This window comes from Calidris pugnax, unplaced genomic scaffold, assembly GCF_001431845.1.
Source record: "Calidris pugnax isolate Ruff unplaced genomic scaffold, ASM143184v1 scaffold38, whole genome shotgun sequence".
NCBI lineage: Eukaryota > Metazoa > Chordata > Aves > Charadriiformes > Scolopacidae > Calidris > Calidris pugnax.
Window position 1 is genome coordinate 16,846,068 of NW_015090995.1, and position 23,162 is coordinate 16,869,229.

The 23,162-nt window shown below is 37.2% G+C and overlaps 1 long non-coding RNA gene across 1 annotated transcript; it reads right to left on the reverse strand.

Annotated features, from left to right (window-relative positions):
* Window positions 1-13,053: 13,053 nt before the first annotated feature.
* On the reverse strand, window positions 13,054-23,093 carry LOC106895762. The gene is made up of 3 exons (XR_001413505.1): window positions 22,993-23,093; window positions 15,745-16,023; window positions 13,054-13,172 (listed from the first exon to the last, which is right to left on the reverse strand). It is a non-coding gene; the product is annotated as an uncharacterized LOC106895762 (long non-coding RNA).
* Between the last annotated feature and the right edge of the window lie 69 nt (window positions 23,094-23,162).

Below are 23,162 nucleotides of genomic sequence, written 5' to 3' on the forward strand. Positions count from 1 at the left end.
ACTGAAACACATGAAAAACAATTTTGCAGAGCAGCTGGGGTATGGAGAGAGCACCTGTTGTTTGGAAGCATTATATTTTATTTCCTGAGTTTGGGGGACAGGAGTGTTTTTCTTAGCTTTTTTTTTTTTTTTTTTAATCCCTCATTCAAAAGACGTAGAAACATCAAAATGCTTTAGGTGGCCTCTGAGCAAAATTTCCCCCTTTTTTAAAATAGCCAAAGCACAACTAACAAGATGAAAAAATCATAACGGCTCTGACAAAGAATAGATGAGACAAAGTAGAAACAACAGTCACCAGTTCAGGGAAAAGCCCTCAAAAAAAGCCTTCTATGACATAAGATCTGTGCCCCCTGAAGTTACAGAACAGCTAAGTAGACAAGAAGACATTGATACTATCTAGCAAAACTAGCATAGAAACATGCATCTCTGAGTGGATTCTATGACCCACCATTATTAATCATCGATTTGTCTAGGCTTCAGCCACTGCCACTGCACTGGAATGCAGGTCAAAAACCCAGAGATGAATCTACCTAAGCACAGGTGACACTTTCTTTCCCAAGTTACTTTTCTTTCTACTTCAGGTATACCAGGAGTGATTACAATTGCATTGTCCATCTCTCATCACATTTGATTTGATGTCTGTAGCCTCCTTCATACAAAAAATAAAAGTAGGTAGGCATATTTAAGCAAGAATGCATGATTCTCCCAGACCTATATCTATTTTTCACCCATTTGCTTTTGTGATGATTAAGCCTCAATCACTATTTAGGACTACAGTCTTAATCATATTATCCCCTATTACGTAAATGCTGAATGACAAATAGATACAGGACTGAAAAGTAGTTCAAATCTATTGAACTCTCTTCAGTAATGACAGATGGAGATTGTCTTTTGCGTTGTTGTGACAAATGAGTTTTACAGCTGTGACTCTGACTTGACCATTATCATCTACTTAATCAATCAGTGAAATTCCAGGCAAATGAAGCTCCAACTCAAAGGTCAGAAGTGGTTATCACTAGTGTACTTCATGCTGCATAGCATTTTAATTAGCTAAATGGCTCTGTACATATGTGTGGCTTTTATTTGTAATTTATTCATGATTTTACATTAATCACTGACATCCTGACACCTAATTAGTAAAGAGGACAAACACTCACAGGTAACGTGGGGTGAGAACTACCACACATATTTTAATAATCAAAGTTGAGATAGCAAGCTAAAAAAAATCATAGCTTCAAAATGAAGAGCGACAGCTAGTATTTAATTAGTTTCATCTGTACATACTCTATTCCATTTCACTACAGACAGTTCAGGCTCACTCCAAGTCATACAAACAGAAATTAAAGCAAAAAAGCTTTCAAAAATACTTTATAGCGATGCTACCAAATTTCATTAATATACGAATACTGTAATTTATTATCTATGCCTTGCAAAATAGTGTGGAATTCTGTCATCAAGTTCTCTGGATAAATAACTAAGATCATTTTTGGGGGCAAACGAACTGCTGCCATCCATCTACTAAGCTACAGTCTAAGGATCTGAGTGTGAGGATTTGAAAGATCTCTAAGAACTGGGCCTTCACCCTTACACTTCACGGTAGAACTTACTTAATTAGAAATTCTTTTCATGCTAAACATTTTTTTCTTTGCTAATTAATGACAAGCCTGTCAAGGAGATTTACCCAGAAATATCTATTTCCTGTATTTTCATGATGTGCTGATTTCTTTTTGTGATATTTTGTTTTGACATAAATTTTGAAAAAAACCCTTTAAACTCAAGCCAAAGTATTTGGCTGTTTTAAAATGTCACTTTCACCACCCTTTTTAAGGTTCAGATCTGGCTGGACCATTCCTGTTTTGTTTTATTGTGCTTCAGATAAGGAACCGAAAGGATCAGTTATTCACAGAATTCTACTGTTCTGTAACTTACAAGGCTTTGTTTCCTCCGCAGACAGCTGTAAGCTCTTTAAAGAGCATCACGGGCTTTTCAGCTAGAGCAGTCACTCAGATACATTGAGCTGGGATCTTCTTCCAAACACTCAACATTACAGACTTCATCTACTGTTACATCAAGAACATATACACTGAAAGCTAACTATCTGATTGGTGTATTTCATGAAACAAAAATCGTGATACCATGCAGATAACCTCTCTTTTTTGACAGTGAATTTAATAGGAATTTGTTCTTTTATTTGGATCACTTAGAATAGCACTGTTTCTTAGCAACAGCATGTGGCAGAACACTTGGATATCCAAGAAGCAACAAACACTACATTCACTAGAACAGTGAAAACTGGAAAGAAATAGAAAAATCAGATGTAGTTACTTTGACTGTTTCCCAGACAGACACTATCTGGAAAGCCTCTAAGCCCAGATGTAAGCCTTTCTTTGTTGATTGAGACAGTACACTGTGTAAAATACGTCATTTTAAGTAAGGATGCAGAAGTGCAACTACAAATAGCTGAAGGGAAGGAGGAGGAAAACCATTTTAAAAGCACTGTCCTGTAACAACAAAGGAAACGGCAACCCTGAAGCTTCCAGTTATATTTTTCAAGTAATTAAAATACTTTTCCTGCACACATATTGATACAGTCCATTTTGATCACGATTTAATCCTTGGACTGAACTGGTGAATTCTACAATAATATTCATAATCATGTCTTACCAGGAGCACTTTAATAAAAGAGTAAAAATTACTGCTTCCTTCCTCCTCTTCTGCAGCAAACAACTTCAGCCACAGTAAAGAGATAGAGCTTTCCACACATCACTCCTAAAGTCAGGGCTAGAGCCAGATGAAAGCCTGCTCTAACATTTAACATAAAGCCTGCATTTTCTGCCCAAACCACTTGCCCACCTCCTCAGAGCTTTCTTCACAAGAAGCATGGAAAATGGGAAAAGCTGTGCTGCCCTGGAATTGAAATTTTTATATTTATGGCAACAACTAACCCAAAGTAATTTCATGGCACTACTTAACATATGATCACAAAAGAGCACTTCTCTGAACAGTGAAAAGAACCCATAATGAGCAGAAAATAAGCTATTACATACCTTAAGACTGCTATGACTGAATGACTTCAATATATAAGGGGTTTGAAAAAAAAATTAATTTGTCAGTTGTGCTAAATTTTTCATAAAGATTATTTAAAACAAGGTAAACTCTCTTAAGTTGTACCACTTTTAGGTTGGCGTTTTGTGCATTTTAGCCACCTGTTTTTGTAAAAGTAAGTTTCTACATTGGAAAGCACCCTCACATCTGCCTTTTTTCTCATGGCATTTATCCTCCTTTTTCTCAGCGGCTCATGCCAGACTCCAGTGGTGCAGAATGATTGGAAATTTTTTCTCCTCCTGTGAACAACAAGTGAACCATCCATCTTAAACAGCAAAGACTATCACCACTCCCTTCCAGCAAGCTGAAACAGATAGGTAGCAATTTAACACGTTCTGATCAAGACATTTACTTGCAGATGAAGGGGAACATGCAAATGGCTGGAAATGACTGTTTGTGGCTCTACTTTACACAATATTGTGTAAAGTAAAGCTAATCTGAATAGCCATATGATCTAGTTTTCCCTGTGGACTGTGGACAGTCCAAAAATCCATGAAATATTATTTTTGCTTCAGCAAACAAAGGCGTTCCCTTGAAAGCACAGTTTAAAATGACAGCACTACCTAACAGTGCTGATGACATGGAAAGATTATGAGTGTTTTGGAAACTCCTAAGAGTTCATAGTGATTTCAAATACCAGAATGTATATCCACCCTGGAATTCCAGCACTCTGGTAGATAGTAGCACTCCATACGTGGTCCATTATACAAATATATGAATTTTAATACATGCAATGTATATAAGCATATAATATATTCACACATAAAGATATTTGAGGGGATTTTAATATACTATGATATTGATAGTTTAGACTATTATGGGACTTAAAACTATGAAATACATGAACACTTGCTTTAGAGAGCTCATACACTGAAACAAAAGGTAAGAGAAACATAAAGATTGGAAGAATTAAAGAACAACTACAGGATGTAAGCAAAAACCACTCAAAACTCTTTTAATACCTCTTGAAGCACTTCAGGATCTTTAGTTAATTCATTTATTTATGATTTCTCTTCTACAGTATTGTCAATATTAAATGAAAATCCTGCCATGACGTTCGCATATGAAAAGAAAAAACCCAAACAAAATCCACAAAAACCCCACACTGCAGGAGCAATAATTAATTGAGCATGAAGCCTCTATATGTTGCTGTTACTTCTACATTGGCAACCACCAGTATGGTTCCAGACTAGTCTCACGGAAGAGGCCTATTCTAAGACTCATGAAACAAAAAATAAAAACACAAATCAACTAAAAATTTAAAAGAGGCAAATAAAAAAAAAGACTCCCATGTGGCTCATTACAATGACCTAACTTAATTAAGTTAGCAGTAGTCTTTATTTCCCATTTCATGTTTGTAAAACATGCTTTGTTCCAAAAGATACCAAAGCACCTTATGTGTATTGGTATCACTTCAGGAAAGAAACACAGCAGATATTTAATAAAAACAGTTTAAAACAGTAAGTGTTCCATATTGCATAAAGGAGGGAATAACTGTAGTTGAACACGAAGTTGTGACAAAATGATGGAATGTGACCTCTGCGAGCTCATACACACACTTCATTCTCTGTAAGAGCATCTGTACACAGCCTTTATTCAAACTTCAGGTAATAGTCAAGATACACTTAATTAGCAATTGTTCATATGTTACTGATTTCTCTTATGTGTATGAACTGGGGACTTAGGCTGGATAATACAGATGAAAACTACTTCATTCAAAACACTTTTATTTAAGCTAATATGAATAATGAAGCATTTTTACTTTTCATTGTAAGTCGGGTTAAATTCTAAGGTTAAAGCCAGCTATTCCTATGCAACTAGATGGAACAGTAATTGCCTGAGGCAAATTCCTATGCTAAACTTGTGATTATATTATCTTTACAGCATCCCACTGCAATACACTTTCTCTGCTTAGTCCTGTCGCTTTTGATAAAGATTATTTTTCCTCTTAATTTCCCTATGTTATACTACACCGTTGCATCTACCCACCTCACTTTCTTAAAGGCTCTTCATAGCAAACCTATCAGTCTGTTAGTAGCTGTAATGAATTATTGCTAGGCAACCCCAAGCATCCCGCTCCTTACTGCGTGTCACTTTCATAGTTCAGACATTCGCTTCTGTGCTTGGGGGACACAAAGCGATTTGCTATTTCCTCGGCTGGCCACAACTAACACTCACACAGCACTATCATCTACACACAGTACCTCTTTGTAACGTTGTGATGTGACAGAGAGGGAAGGAATTATTATTCATTAGTTTTTGCTACTGTTTTACACATCTTGTTCACATACGGACAGTCTTCTCTCTCTACCCATGTACCCCATGAATCCAAGACTTAGATTCCAGCCACTGGATCTGCATGTACATTTTGAATACCCTCTGTCCTGTCCCAAGGATACCCTCTGTCCCAAGAGCTGAGGTACCATTCCAATCTCTCAGTAATTCACAGTTCTGAATCTGGGGCAAGGATAAAAGATACGTCTGATGGGATTATCATGACAAATAAGCATTTTCCTTCCAGAGACTTCTAATAAATACTCCAGTTCTATGCTGAGGTGGGTGTGCAATGCAGTCGCAGCCAAAAGAAGAAATTCCAGTACTTGAAGTGGGAGCAAGGTTGGGGTAACAGGCTGATGACCAGAATATGTCACAGAGAGATAGCAAAGTAGTTTATTTCTCTCAAAAAAAATACAAATGATGGACTTACATGTCACAGATTGAATCCTAATCCGAATAAAAAAACCTGAAGCTTTATTAGAAATAAGCACTAACCATTTGGAAAGCCTTTATACTGAATTATCTTGATAGATAATCTGTTCTCAGGTCTGCAAATAATATCAAAGTGGTTTCTTAAAAGGTTCTTTACACAGAAACCTCAACCTAATATCCTGATTGTACCTGTACATCTCCATGATTTGTTTGTTGTTACATTTTTGGTTGGTGTTACTGTAGCTTTTAAATAGAGACAAATGAACAGAATAAGAATGAGCAAGTAACGAACAAATCATTAGAAGAGTCACACTGTGTGAGACCAAGATCAATCTAACATATTATCCTGCTTCTTGTGGGGCCTATAGAGATTCCTCTATTGGATTAGAGGATGTAGAGAGTAATTCACTAATCACTACTTTATAGCAATCTTAATGTTGTCATTGTCTCTATACCCTTCTTAGGCATCACTGTTCCAGACTTCAAAATTCTGATTTGGGTAGTAATTTCTAAAGCCATTTTTCATTTTGGACTTTTCTGTTCTTGCTGTGTTTCAAGGATTCTTTCCCTTTGGATCAGTCAGCTCTCACAGCATACTGTTGTTTTAATGTTTAGAAATTAACCACACCTTTACAAGACATGGGAGGAGCGTGTGTAGGGTTGGGAATGAGTAACTAGAACATATCAAGGAAAGCAGGTCTGCCCCCAGCGGCAGCTGAACTGACAGAGGGTGTCAGATCTCTCCTGGAAGCAGAGTCAGGACAGACAAAACCATAAGCATCGTCCAGGCTCTGTCCCCAGACACATTGTGAAGTTTTCCTGAGGATTCACAGGCTCTGCTTTACAAAGAGCTGAAAGTGTTAAAAGTATTTTAGTATATAGAAACCTTATTTTACAACTTATCACCTGTTATGTTCCAGTTAACTAATGCAACAAGCTAATTATTCAAAGGAATAAAACTTCAATACTTATTTTTCTCCTCTGACCACCTAACCTACTTGCTAAACTTAATACATAGGTAGCTTGCAAGTGTAGATCATATTTAACGTTTCTATTTATGATGTATAAAAAAGCCTTCTATTTGTCCAACATATCACTTTATACCTCAAGAACGTAAATGTTTATTGGAAATAACTTGCAATTTTTCTCCTAAGTTCAGAAACAAGTTTACTGTGTTATCATCTATACTACATTTTATTCAAAAGAATATAAAATATTAGATACCTGAACTCTTTCTTGTTTTAAAGTTGTAACATCATTGTGACTTCCAGATGTTTTCAGTCTTTATCAGGTTTCTTTTTTCTTTTTCTTTAAAATAACCTGTATTCTTGGCAGGAGTCATGAATTCCTATCTGCTGGTGGAATGGCAGAAACTCTATATTCTGTAGCACAGGAATAGGAATTCTCTTTTAAAAGCAATCCATTGTGAGGCTTCACTTCACAGGCTGGGACTATTGTACATTTTGCTCAGTAGACAATGTAGTGTGTTGCTTTTTGCTCCTTATTTGAACAGACAGGGAAGAAAGAGAAGTGTTTGCTTACTGTCCAGCAGACTGTTTTGTATTTCTGCCTCCCAGTCACAAAGCGTCCTCTGGAACTGGCTTCAACTAACATACAAACGCAAGTATCTAGAAATACTTATTAAAATTTTACAATGTGAGCTAAGCATAACATATTCTGAAAAGGATCTGATTTCTAAAAGAGAAACTAAGTGAAAAGAATGGATGGAGTACCACAAAAATGGCTCAGAAATGATACAAACCCAATGCACCATGCAAGAAAGGAAAGTGAAAAATGGATAAAAAACCATAACAGAATGTCTAAACAGTTGGGGGAAAAGATAATCTCCATGACTCCTAGGTTAGATGGTGGAGGAAAAGTGTAGGGGATGCTGACTTAAGAGATCATAGCATGAAATGGTATCATATATAGTCTTTTAAGCTGGCAGATAAGTAATTTTTAGGCTTACAGGACTTGAAATATGTTGTTAAATTATGGAAAAAAAAAAAAAAAAGTTCTGCTGAGCAACGTGGAGGATGGTTTTTTTACTTTTTTCTTCCTTTTTTAAAAATCTGTTCAACTACTAGCAACATTGCAGACAGCATACCTTCCTCAGAATTGAATAGCTATGAGGGGTTGAAATTTGATAAAATGGGATTTTATTTGCTGCCTGTTCCAAGTCTCAGGGCCACTGAACACAACACAAGTTAGGTAGTGCATCACTCTGGTTCCCTCAGTGGTAAGTTAACTCAGCAGTCCCTGAAAATCAGCATCAACCTCTCAGCAGCAGGATGACAACACTAGAAATGATGTTATGAAAAGATAACCCTACTTATTTTATTAGTAGAAATAATAAAAGAAGCTGAAAAACCTCAAGTATTAAATTGGTGGCCAGTGAAGTTGAATGTGTAAAAGTGCTCACAAAATTATGGTGAACTATTTGTAAAATGCATTCGAACTAAATGAAGTTTTTTCAGGAAATGCCAAGCAGCATCTAACATCCCTGAGAAGTGATGTTTTTGTAGACTTATTGGTGTGTGGAACTGTTGCAATTAGCAATGAAGTGTAAATTTGAGATTACTAAATTGCTAATTACAAAAAGAGAGACTTCTTTTTGAAAACTTGAAGTGGTTACGTCTATGTTGCATTTCCTATTCTCAATATATTACTTACTACCCAGATCCATGGTTTTGCCACACAAAAATTGTATATGTTGTATAATGTGTATACATACACAAACCTTGACGTTTCTTTTACATTACATTTACAATTCTTCTCTTAAGCAAAGGCAATAGTAGGAGTATCTCCCTACAAAGATGGGTTGAACAACTAACATGGCATTTGGGACAAACATATTTCATTAAATTAATTTGAAATGATTGTGCCTTTATATCTGCACGGGGTACCCTAGTGAATTTCCTTCTTGATGCACAAAGGACAACTGTATTTGCAACCTGGAAAAGATACATCCTATTAGGAACTACTCCTTGTATTTGGAACTTCATTGAATTCCCATGAGCACTGATAAGAGTTGGTCTCAGAAACCTCTGAGCTTTCAGCGCAGAATGATCTAGTGGTGTGTAAAAATGCATTGATTTACACGACATAAAAAACTTCAATATTTTTAGTTAAAAATGTCAAAGAGTGATTTCAAGTACATCAAGGATGTATTCCATAAATTCTGCAACTCGTTTTTTTCTTTAATTTTATAGATCTTAAAGGCTCGATTCTCTTTAATTTTGATGATTACTTTTTAAAAGAATATAGTCTACTTACATACAATTTTTCATGGACTACAGAATCCATTCCGTGCCTTCCTACTGAATTCACTTTAAATGCAAAATATACAGGGGGTCTTCAATTTGGTCTGTTGGATCAACAGCAGGAGACCAATACTATGATGGAAACACTTTAAAAATGATAAATAGCTCCAGCCACTACAAGACTGAAAATAAATAGTCACCCCTGGTGAACAAAATTATTTGAAGTTTGGTCCTCCACGATTAGTACAGACTATCTCCCATTGTGATATAAATCTCTCAAAACGGCTTGCTACCACTTATTCCTGTTTAGAACCTATTATCACTGTCACTTTATATGATACTTAAAAAAAGGACATACAGTAAAGCATATCAAACAGCAACCTGCAAATGCTGACTGAAAATCAGAGACCAGAAATGATTTATTATTATGCAAGAGCAATACAGTGGGTTTCAAAATGAGCCAAGGATAATCACGCACTTTTCAAAAAGCAAGGTGAACAAAAAAAAAAAAGGAACTGAAATAGTCTTTGACACACACAAAAATCATTAGCAACTGTATCTAAATACTATATTGGTAAATGGAGGAAAAAAAAAAAGTTATTGCTTCTAAAGTCATTGCAGCTTCCCTCCTCATGGAAGAAAAATTCAGCAGTTTCAACAAGACTTCAACCTATTAATTCTATTTTAGACCATGTCCTCAAAAGGAATAATTTTTTTCTAACCAAGAACTCAAGAGAGTGCTCATCTAGAATCAAACACTACTGTCCACAACATTGTCTGGAAAATAAAATCATTTCATCAGTGAAGATGGAAAGTGAATATTGAAAACAAAATACAACACATCTCATCAATTGGGCTAAAAACATCATTGGCAGAATAGTTTCTTTCATAGAAGAAAGTTGTCTTTCTTATTTTTCCTCTTAGTTTGATTAGTTATACAAACATCTGACATCTCCAGGTTTTGGCAAGAAATTTCACAAGAAATGACCATTGTTGAAATATTAAAAAGTTTATGAGAAAATACTTCAAAAGTCTAATAGCTTTCGTATGAGAACCCAAATGATCTTTGAAACATTAGAGAAACAGATAAACATATTATGTGTCTCATAAACTTGAGAAACACATTCTCAGGTAATATTCCATTATGCTGCTTATTCTATGAAATAACTTTATGATCCCATAAAACTCCTGTAACACAAAGAAATTGTGATGTACATTGCTTTAGCTCCTGATGCCGGTGGAAGATGGCAGGCTCCTTTCTCAGGACTTAAGTATTCTGCACAAGGACACAGCCAAAACATTTCTAACTTATTTTGGGGTTGGGTTTTTAGATTTTTTTTTAACATGAGTGTCATCCCTTTTGTTCTTCAGCTTGTGATTCATCTAGGTTTACTCTAGTCTATTCTGCATTACAGAGATCTCATGACTTCAGGACGGCACAAGAGCTGCTGACATTTCCTAGTGAGGTACACATACACAAAAATATCGCATTATTAAGCATTTTAGAACTTAAGACAATAAAGTTGTAACTTAGTACTGTGCAAAGCTAAGGAAAGCAACATGACTACTCACAACTTAGTTGACACATTTGGAGCCCCTACACAAAGCCAGTTCTGATTGCAGCATCCCCCTCCATGGGCACAGCAGCAGCAGAGCATGTGGGAAACACTGCACTGTATTTTCCCACCACACAGTTTGCAAAGTTATAAATTCATAGTGACTGTGATGGCATCATTTGGAGTTCAAAGGGTTCTTCCCTGTTGATTTTTCTTACTTTAAATTCAGTTTCCAGTTTACAGACAAATGCAAACACTGCCTTAGAAGTTTGTCAACATTTCAGAGTAACTGTATAAGCAACTGATCTCTCAGAAATCCTAAGCTTTTCCTCTGTATGAGCACCTTCTACTAAACAGGAAATCAACATACTCTTTAAATAGCTGTCCAGTTCTTTACCAAGGCTGTTACTCTATTGGCATCTGTACAATGTACTTCTTACTTTATAAATGTGAAAATGTCACAAGCTCAAACTTTGCTTGAAAAGAAATCGCAGAGACCAAGCAATCACTATCATAATAATACCATACCCTTCTTATTACTAGACCTTTGTATTTTTAATGGTGGACAAAAGATTTTCCAACCATGTTTTTAAATGCTCACTTGCTTAGAGAAATAAAAAAATACTAGCAAAATAATATAAACTAGCAAACAATAAGAGACCATTAGTTTCACATTATATGCAGGATTCTTCTAGAGCTCTCAAGTCCTGTGAGATATTAAATTCTGGACTAGGATTTGACAGATGAGGTTTGCTATTACATCCTTCAATTTTACAGCCAACAGTTTAACTGACCAATAAAAGTAATGCCACTTTTAAGAATCTCCCTTCCAAAACAACTAATTAGACTACTGAAGAGAAAAACAATTCCCTCCAGACTCCCCACTACTGGCACATGCATTACCCTATTACCATTATTCCCCTCCTATAAATCCTAACATTATTTTCAGCATTTTCACCTGAAAAGCCAAGCTGAGGTACAAATTGCAAGAGCTTCCAGCATTTTTCCTATAAAAGCTTTCAAAAATAGGAATTGAGAAGCCTGATTGTGTAGAGTACTCCACACAATCAGGTTCTATCCTAGAAATCCCCTCAGCCACTCTCGGAAATCTAAATTAAACTGCAGCTTCATTATGCGACATATGATTGCTCTATCCCAAACAGCTCATCTTGATGATTTCTATATTCCCACAGTTGATCCTCTTTGATTAGACTGCTTTGTTGTCCAGTTCCTGACAAACATAACAAAACTATACGAACTGGAAACTGAATCAGGTTTTTTGCACAAATACACACTCTCAGTATCTTTCAAATTCTTTTCAACCAGACTGTGAAAAGCCAAACCCAAAGTTTAATTTGAGTATCAAACAGAAATGTTCAGAACTCAGGAATTAACTGGCCACTGTATTCCTGACAGGATAAAATCATACACATCCAATTATATTGCAAATAGGAAGAAGAAAACCGATCTTTTTGTCATGGATGCCTTCCTTTTTGTGTTGGGTTTCAGCAGAATGAGTATTTGAAAATCTTAAGTTATTTGTTATATTGTAATGAAGATACTTTCGTCCTCTATTCAGACAGTGTGAAAACTGCAATGTTAACACCTGTAAACCAAATGCCCATTTTATTTTATATGACTCTAATTCACTAGTCTGGAGTGCATTCATCTGGAAAAAGAGATTTCACAAGACAAAAGTACTTGTTAGAGAAAACTACATTGCTTTCCTGACTTTCAAGGGAAATGGGCTGTGTGTGAAGAAAATATGGACGTATTTATCACAGACTGAATCACATTCAAATCAAATAGGCATTTATCATTAAAAAGAACACATAGAAGTTTACAAACAGGACTAATATATTCTGCTTTTTCTTCCCATATTTTAAGGTGTTATATATAATCACTTTCCTGATTATTTGGGTGATTTTAACAGTAAAGCTTGCTTCTAAATTCTACAATATAAACAAAGTTCACAGCAGAAATTGATACTGAACATGAACGATGTGAAAAAAACGTAGTACTGGAAAATACAACACGCTTCCATGACACAATCAGGAACTGAATTTGAATTTTTGTCACTTTTTAATTTATTTTTTTTACCTTCTATTTTATGAACCTTTATAAATATATCTGTGTCAGATTACACAGAAAAAGAGATCACGTTTTTATATTTTTTTTAATCTATTTTACTTTCTCAGTTGTTTTATTGTCCTACACTTTAAATTTATTCTGCTAAAGAACTGAGACACAAACGCTACTGCCCATAACTGCTTATTCACACTTCCTCAAATCCCGACCGGCTGTTAACTCTGTTCAGTGCTAGCACTTTAACTCTTCATTTATGGGTGCCCTTGCCTTTACCTAGTCCATGACTCAACTTTCAAAGGTGGAGAAAAAAAAATAAAAATCAACTGAGCCTTACCTGTAGACTGTAACCACTGGCTCGATGTCTCTCATCAATCCAACTGGTCATGCCATGGTGCTCTCCGTCTCTCTTAGATCCATATTTCCCTTCTGCTATTTGCTTTGCCTGTTTGGACTGAAGACAATCAGGAAAATAATGTCTTTGTTTCCATGTATTTGGAAATTAGTTAGCATAATACTGGAATTATAATCCTGAACCCACTGTTCCTTTGTTCCTTACCGAGGTAACTGGTTGGACATATAAAAAACATTTTAAGAAACTGGTTTTTTATTTTGTATGCATGTTTTAGTATGCATGGTAAATCTATTTGCTATAATGTAATTGTTCAATACAAGTATAGCATTTTTTAATAATATAATGAAAATAAGATATATTTTTTACTCTCATGTTCTTGGAATATACTTTTTTGCTATGGAAACAACACTCAGATACATAGCAGTGTGGCATGAGCTTTCATCCCAAGGAAAGCAGAGGGCATGCTGAGACACTCAGGGAGATTCTGCCTCCACCTGCTGGGATTTTTTGCTGTGACATAACTCTACAGGTCAGGAATCAGGACAGACCGAATGGCTGCTTCCTACCACCCCACACACATCTTCCTAAATGAGGTGGAATGAAAACACAGCCAGAGACACACACAGATGTGCATGAAGAACTTCAATAGGTCACAATTTATATATATAGTCCAAACACAGATCCAAAAGTACTCTGAAATGTATTAAAACTCAATTATTTTTATGTTCTCAAAAAATTATAACTTACTAATATCCATTTATGCATTTATAAAACATACTGTAATTGCCAATTTAAATTCATGGGACAAAGAGAAGACCTACATGCAGTCACCTTAACCAAATTCATTTACACCTCTGCTGTAGATGATGCTGGATAGCACAACTCAAAGAAGACAACTTTAATTTTTATCCTACTTAAATATTTTTTCATCAGTTGTTTTACCTTGAAACAAGAACTGAAATACTGACTTATATCACCTTGTAGCAAAGTGGCACAGTGAAATTCCTCAGCACCACTGGAACTTAATCCTAAATTTTAAATCTGCGTAGTATTACTATAGAACCAATACGTGTATACATGTATATAAAAACACTAGCATTAAGATCTCAGCTGATAAATGTCTTCACCTTACCAATAGTGTAGTGAAGAATGAGTGCATTAGGAATAAAAGCATTCCACCAAGTTAGAACAGCACAAGAATAATTTTTAATTAGGTTCTACAAATCAAAATACTTTGTACTGTTTCTTGAAATAATATCTATGCCCAGCTAGTTTATACCCATGCACACATACACATAAAGTAAGTATTGATTGAAAAAACCCACTCTATCTTCTCCTAGTGTCTATGCTTAAAATTAAAATATCATTTCTGGAAGCTCTGCTCACTAGAACTGGCAGATGCTCCATGGAAAATTGCCATTAACGATTAACACATAATGAAGAATCAACCTGCTGGGGCACCTGGGATAAATTTAGTTTTTTCAATGCATTATTATTCCACTTGAGTGAGATAATAGATTATAATTTTAGAGAAAGTGACATATGGAACATTTATGAGACTTTGCAAAAATCATTTGAAACCCTTTACTTAAAACATTTATCGCAAGCTCTTTGTAGGGGAGGGGAAGGACTTTGACAGTGAGATTTTGGTGGGCCAGCTTTCTTAACAGAACATTGAAAGACTTTTATCTCAAAACAAATTGAGCTTATAAAGTCAAAATTCAGTTTCCAACACATGCCTGGCAAAGCTATTGGATTTCAGGCACTACTCCTGTTCTTCAACTTCAGCCCGTTCTCACACTGCCAGTGTAATCACCTGTTTCAGAATCTGTACCCAAATCTTTCTTCCAGTCTCATAATGCAAAGGAGGGCACAAATGCAGCTCTTGTGCAAACCCTGCAAATGGGGCAGCCACCACCCAAAGAGGGCAAGTAAATATTCTGGATTGCAAAGGGAACTGCCATCTCTGTCTCAAAGAGGACTGTAACTGGACGCACCTAAATTTGACTTGCATGAGAGTCTTTTACTATTAGAAGATACAAATTCATCACATACAGTATCTCCACAGCAACAACATCCCTGTAAAGAGCTTCTCATGTCCTCTGGCTCTGCTTCAGCCACTCTCTCCTCCAGAGAATGCCCCTCTCCTGTCAGTTCCTGCACCACACGCCCTCTGGGCAGGTACTTACCTGTGTTGCAACAGACTGAGAATCCCTCCCTGCTGCTGAGCATCTTCCAGCACCTTAAATTTAGATGTATTACTGTTTGAAAGGATATGCTAGTTTACTTTCTCCTTTGATTAAGTGGGTAAGATTGCGTTCCTATTACTGTTCTCTGCTTTTACTACCCTAGTTAGCAATAGGTGTGATGACCGCACAAGTGTATTTGAAAAAAGCTAAAAGACCCAAGGTCTCTGTATTTTCACCCCTGCTGATTCCTCACACAAACTCCTGTACACGTTGTGGTTGCTCTCATTCACGATTAGACTCAAACCATGTCCAATGTTGCCATTATCCTACTTTGAAGCACACAACTATCCTTCTGTTAAGTAACACAATTTCTTAAGCATTTATTTTTTAAAAGAGCTTTCTGCTTCCAATGCGAAGAATTCCTCCTGCACTAGTCACATAATGCCTTATCGATGACAGGTCATATATTTCTATATTACTACCTTTAATGATGTGCAGTCATCAGCATAGAGTTGTGTTCAGAGAACGAGTCAGATGGTCTCCTGCAGGGGAAGCTTTGTTGTACAGAGGGGCCCCGAGGCCAAACAGTCAGTATTCACTGCCTGCCTTTGCTGTAGCTCCTGTCTGAACCACTGCCCATCTTGATTTCTGCTCCCATCAAAGGCAACTCCTCCTCTCTTGCTTCCTGCCCGGTCAATTCTGAATCCAAGTTCTTGCTCCTGCCTCCAGGTACAGCAGCCCAAATTCGTGCTCATGTTATCCTTAAATGAATAGATAAAGCAGCTCAAGAAATATCTGTACAAAAGACTATAAAATAATATTTCAAGTGCGTGGCTACAGTAGTCTTATTGCAAAGTAAAGGGTATTTTAATATAATCCAACTTTTAGATGTTGTAGTTACAAAGGCTCAAGTATATTTCCATCATTCATTTTCCACCACAGTCATTAAGTAGTCAAATGACTACTTAATTGGGCACATTCCATTAGGGCACAATACCTATTGCTAGAGCTGGGAATCTTCCAATTTTACAGGTTTTTAATTATGTATTGATTACTTAGTTGCAAAATGTCAAAACAAGAACACAGTCCCATCCCACCAAGGCAAATAAAACACCAAAGCAGAAAAGAACCAATTATTTCACAAACCAAACTGTTTCTATAGCCCCCCTGGAAATTCACCCACATCCAATTAAGTTTCAAATCTTTGGAAAAATTAAAAAAAAAAAAAAAAAGGCTCAGCCCCACCTAAAGAAGGACATAAACCCAAACGGACTCCTCTCATCAAACAAAAGTAGGCAACTTTCCAATAGTTTGCTGGGAAAGAAAGAGGATGTTGCATCCTATATAAATTCAGTCTCCCCTGTCCATGCTCACAGTTAAACAGAATACCAATGAGGATACAACTGCGTCTATACTTATAACTAGTTTGGGAGCGCTATTGTTGTGTAATTATTGTATTGTTAGGTCAGGTCAAACAGTGATTTTGCTACATACAAACTTCCAAAGGAAGCTAAACTCGAACTCCCCAATGCACGGGCTCTGCGGGAACATAAGGATCCGCATCAGTAAGGGGTCTGTCACAGCACAGCAGACGGGGCTGTTGTGCCACTGCAACGCAGCGGGGCCCCACACTGCATTGAGAGGTGCTGTAGAGGCCTCAGTACCTACTGCTTCTACCTAATGATCTGTTCCTTTGGCACCGCATCACCAGTTCTGAGGGTAAGGCTAACCTTGTATCAAAGACCAGCAGTGTCCTAATCTATTGGACAGAGAAATTACAGTTCCAAACACCAATTACAATTATTTTGGAAAATACTGGAAAGCAATAAGCTATTAATTTCCAAGGGCACAGAACTTCATATACCAAATTTTGTCAATCTTTTCCTCACCCTTCCTCCTGCTTCAGAAAGAAGTTCTGACCAAGTCTCTGTTTGCTCTGAGATGAGGAAGTGGTGGCCACACAGTTATCTGCATAATGGTTCCAGGTACAACTAGTCTGACCTACTGCAATCTATTCGGAGTTTTTCCATTTTCAGATTTCTTACTTGTTACGTATAATGGGCGATTGAGCTATTCCAAATTTGGCTGTAGTACAAAAAAGCTTTCAGACATACTGCGATAAAGACTTAAAAGGAAACTGTAAACCACACTTTTAATTCTTTAATTGCTAACCTATATTTTTAGACTCGAGTATTTATTTGTAAGAGGTACAGCAGTCTATATAATAATTTGTAAAAAAACCACACAGAGCTCAGTAAAACTTTGAAGGAAAAAAACCTTTGCTAATGAAATAACAACTGTGAGACTGAAAAGTACAAGCAGGCAATGAAAGCTACATGAGTTCACTGCGTGAGCAAGTGAAATCCAAGCACAGAGGGTTATGTTCCTGGCTCTTACTTTTCTGGCTCTGTATCCATATTCAACTTAAGGTGCAAATGCACATCTGCTAGGTATTTAGTTACCTTACTAGGACACAAAAGGCAGAAAAAACAAGTTAAGTATTCTAAATACCTGATGGACTTACAGGCTTTAAAGTGGAGAAAGTGGTCATAAATTATCATAGAAAAATTATCAGGAAAATACTCTTACTAAAATAAGGTAAGATTAAATACGTATGTTTCTTATATCTAATTAAAAGGTAAATACGAAAGGGAAAAAAAGCAACATTTCAACTGAATATACTTAACTAAATTCCTTAATAATATTTGAACCTATACTTTTTTTAATGAAAGAGAAAAAATGCTCCAACATATCTAATTTTTCTTAGTCCTCACATAAAAAAGCCAAGAATAACTTGGAGATTTGCATGCAGGCCAGTAATACCCAGTTCAAGGTATGCCTCCTTCCATTTCACTGAAAAAAAAATGCCTGTCTGTGATCCACTTAGGCATTCAGAAATTGGGGTATTTCGAGTAAATAAATAGTATCATTTAAGCTAAAAGCAACTTTCCATATCAAAGAAGAAAAATGGAATCCCAGCCTACCAGACACATATTTGCATATCAAACTGTGGACCCCAGTGTTTTGTGAATCCTGTTACATTTCAAAAACTCTAACTCCATATTCTGAACAGCAGTGTGATCCTTAGGTACATTTTGTGAATTAGTCTAGTCATTTGCTAGGACAGAAGTTGACACATGGGCAAGATTATGGCGGAAGATTTGTGACAATGCCACTGAGAGTCACCAGAGCTGGCTATTTCCCATACATAGGTAGGTTTTATAGAACTATTAACTAAAGACAAATCTGTACAGAAACAAAGCTGGTGCTACAAGACTGGGGAGGGGTGCAATCAACAGCTCCTTCAGCTAATCCCATTAAATAAAACAGGCCAGTTAGAACTGCTTCTTCTGCTGCTTTTTAATGGGTAAGAGTAGGGATTGTTTTCCTTTACCTTTTAATAAAGCAGAACTTTATAAAGAAAGAATGCTGACTGCTCTTCTTCTGTGAGACCATGCAAGATCAGGTTAAAAACCCCGATAGGTCTGCTGTAAGAATGCTAACAAAAGCAGCAAGATTAGTTTTGTGAAGAACATTTTTCCAAGCACATTCCATCGTGAACTGGCATGTTCTCTGTATTGAAGAGCTTCCTTTGCTAGGCCCGTATTCATGGTCATCTTGTCATGTTGCCCTTGAAGATAATATGCAAGAAGTTGTCAGTCCTGAGAATGAGGTGAAATTTGACAAAACCAAAACACACACCCCCAGCTCAGCCCTGGCAATAGCTCCAGGGCTTGAAACACTTAGTCTGAGGAACCAACTACCCAAGAAAAGCATCTGCTTCCAGCGATATGGACGAGGCAGTCAGAAATAAGAACTATAATCAGGTACTGCTCAAATCCATACTGACTAAGAGTAAAGGTGGACAAAGAAAACTCATCACATCTTTCATTGGTTAGAAAGATGCAAAATTAGCAAAATTTAATAGCTCTCTATCTGCTGGCTCAGAAACTCTCTGTAGGTTCCAAGATCCCCAGAGCCTTGAGGTGAGACAACCCTGATCCTCACAGGGGTGTTACAGTTAGGATGCCCAATTCCTAAATACAATTTACTCTGTGTCTCTCTGCTAATTCTATCCTGTACTCCAGGAAAATTCTTCAAGATGAATATGGCTAGCTGCTTTCAAAAAAGAACCAGTTCCTCCCCTGAGCATACCTTCCTTGACTCAAAACCCAGCAGCTTGGACAAGATAAACAAGACTTCCCTGCCTACTGCACAGCCACACCTTCTAACAAGAGACATACACATACATGTGTATTTGTAAGTAATCAGCTCTACTGCATTCTATGACGTAGCCTTTAAGTTCTCCTGACACCGGATATTTGAAAATGAACATATATTCGTAGCCATTTTTCACATGCATATTTTGGATAGATGCTTGAGAGTTGATTTGTCCTTTAATATGTCCTAGAGTAGAAAATATCAATAAAGTAACAATCCAAGCACATTTTTCATTCCGGGAAATCTCTGCTGCGGATGTTCTTTCTTTCCTTTCCTGCTTTTTCTATTGATTGCCCCTTCCACAGTAACTAGAAGCCACATATCTCTTGGTATGATGCTGAAGCTGTGTTTTTGTGTTTTCTCATTTTTAATAGGCTAATTTCCTTTCTCTGAATGATTTGTGAATTCTACAACATCTAAGAAGGCTAAGAGATTAGACAGTTTGTAGATTTTCTGTCTGCTTATTAGGCACAGGGAGTTTGATCTAAATGAGTTCTGCATTCTCCCTTAATTTTTCTCCCTATAATCTCTCTTACTTGCATGTAATTCACATATGAAAAGAAAAAGCCTAACAAAAGAAAAAATGTTAAATCATTGTTCTGCTTTAGATTCTCAATCCCTTGAGTGGTTCCCAGCCCACAAGTGCTTCTTTATTCCTTTCATTCCAATTACCGTTTAACCATCAAATGAAATAACCAGCAAAGGAAATAAGTTATGCAATATATGGCATTCCCCTGGAAATATTAAGTAGCGTTTACAATAGGTTATTTGACAATGCTGAGAAACAGATAGAAGCAATTAACATCAAATTGTTACTTTTCTCCAAATGAAAATATTTGTTTAATTCCACCATTCAAATGAAAAGAGAAAATTAATTACAACAGTGTCTTATAACCGTCTGTCCAGATTAACAAAAAGCATCGCCGTGTCTCTCTGGAGTCCTATTCAATATTAATGTGGAACTTAGGTAAGTCGGTTGAAGAATGTGGCACATGATGCTAATCATTACCTTCCTCACATTCCATGGACATACCATCACACAAAATCTTAAGGTCTGTAAACTATGAACCCCATTATTTTTAAATAAATACATAACTATCTGAGGATAAGCAAATTAAAACATTCATTTTCCTATCTTTTATGTTTGAGCTCCATATTTATTATATGCTCAGTCTGCAACAGGCCACGCTGCTGTTTTCCATACTCTGTTGCCAGCTTGGAACTAAGACCATACCAAATGGGATTTTCACCAAGACAAGGCCAGCAATGGATTATGGCCATCAGGATTATGCCCAACGTTCCCTGAAAAGCATGGTAGCAGAAGCATTTAGCCTGCAATGAACAAGACAGCTCCACCAAATTCTGCTTCTCTTGCAAATAGTCACCCCTGAGCACACAGGGAGCATTTCCATTTGCACAGCATTGGACAAAAACTGTCATATTGGGAAAGAATTATGAAGACACACCTTAACTGGCACCTCGTTTCTTTGCTGCTGAGCAGGCCAAATTACATTCAACACAATGCTGAGGGGAATTTGTGGTCTACTGACAATTTTGGTCATCTGTGATGAGCCAGTTATATTCTGCTAGTCAAATTAGTTAAATAGCTGTTCACAGTCCTTCAAACATGATTTGATGCCTAAAGGAAAGGATACGTCTGCTTTAGGTTCAGTGTGAGTCTCGGGGACAGCTCTGTGGGGTGGGACCTTGCCACGTGAAGAGCAGCGTCACTGACATTGGGCATTGTTCAGCAGTACAGGAACTACAGTACCTTTTAAAACAGCTTTTAAAAGTAGGAACACTAACACTACAGTTGTGACAGGAGCTAGCCCTTCCCTTTTTGCTTTTCATTTTGATCTTGCTGTCATTTATTTATATTTACAGAGAACAGGCAATTAATTCAGAGTGCATGTTCATTGTGGGGCTGCATTTTCTTACTCACTGAATAACAGAATAGAGACGGGTGGAAAAACTACAAAGGGAGAAAAACTCAACAGAAATAGGTTATGAATCTTAAAATTCTTGTGTACTGGGAGAACAAAGAATGAAAGTGGATGTAATTTAAGGAATGGGATTTCTATAGACAATTCAGGACCATCAAATTCACAAAGGTCTCTTTCAGTGAGAGTACTGCAGTATTCATCCCAGGGCTTGATAAATCCAACTCTTACTGTATTCGAAAATTTGACTGAAGCCGGCAGCTTATCGCCATTAGATAATATAATACAGGAAAAAAACAGGAACACATTAAAAGAGCCGGTTCAGTTACAACTGCAGCTGCTTCCTGTAAATTCCATCTTTTGAATAATAAAATTATTGGGCAATTAAAAGCAATTGCCACTTCTGTTTTCCTACTGATAAACATTACAAAAACCCTCAGAACCACTGCTTTTTCCTGTTTATAGCAAAGCTCATCATCATGATCATCCAGCAAACTGTTTTGCGTAGGTCACACTGGATTTGCAATGTAAGCTTAAAAAAAGAGCTGCAATAGGACTGGCTGATTTCTAGTTACTTCTAAAGACCAAATAATCCACACTGCTGAACCACACTATTATAAATGTGCTACCTTAGCGAGCAAGTCTGCAATGCACAGCCTGGCATATGGTTTTAATGAAATCTGTTGTCAAATTACCCTGCCGAATTCAGTACCCGTTTGACTGCTTAACCAAAATCAGTGAGCTGAACAGTATGCTTCCGAGCAAAATGTTCCACTGGCAACAGAACAGGTATTATTTGATAATCCCGAGATCCCTTGCTCAGCTTACCTTGCCTGTCCACACTGCAGCCCAGTAAGGCAGTATTGCCATTGCTTGTCACAAGCCACAGGCTTGCGCTGAATTTGCAAGACCTGAGGAACGAGACTTCTCAGGCTTCGTTTGAACTTGCCCCGGCCAGCCTGGAGCTCTCTTGTACAGGCAGAGAGCTTGGAGCTTGCTCAGTTGTACGGGAGCCTTTCCCTGATGACCAGTTGGCCCTTGACCAGCAACTGGAGCAGGGCTGTGGGCCCTGGGGGCTCATACGCCCAGGTGGCAGCAGCTGGGGAGACTGAGGACCCAGGCAAAGGCCGGCGACTGGAGAGATGCTCATTGTATATATATAGATGTATATATAATGTTCAAATTCCACTGACAGACTTTCAGCCTGATCAGCCAGGGAAAGCAGCAAGATGAGGCTTTTGATCCTATTTGTCTCTGGACGAGTGCTGAATGTTTCTGTCTGTGTTGAGCAGCTTGGGGAGGGGGTGTGTGCACACACACCTACTGCAAACACACGTCCAGCCTCACTAACTAATCAGACTTGGGATGACAGAGCTGTGCCATCACTCCTCCACTGGGCTACTGAAAATAAAATAATTTCAGCTCCTTTTGCACTTCAGCAAATATATGTTGCAGGAAGTTCTGAAATTCTGTCGTCTTCTATGCATAAATTACTTGCTGCTATGCTGGTTGTGCTAAAAGGCAATAGGGCAGTATTTTGACAGGCCAGCTAGTAATGGGATGACTTACCTGACAGAACACGTGCAAGGCAGAGATGACCAGCTCTCATCAGTTCAGTAACAAGACCACTTTATCAGCCATAGGCTCCCGTCAGAGTGTGCGTGATAAATTTTGTCACCTGCAGTGGGATGAAAGGTAATGTAAAATTTATTAGTACTAGATAAAAATAGAAAATCTTT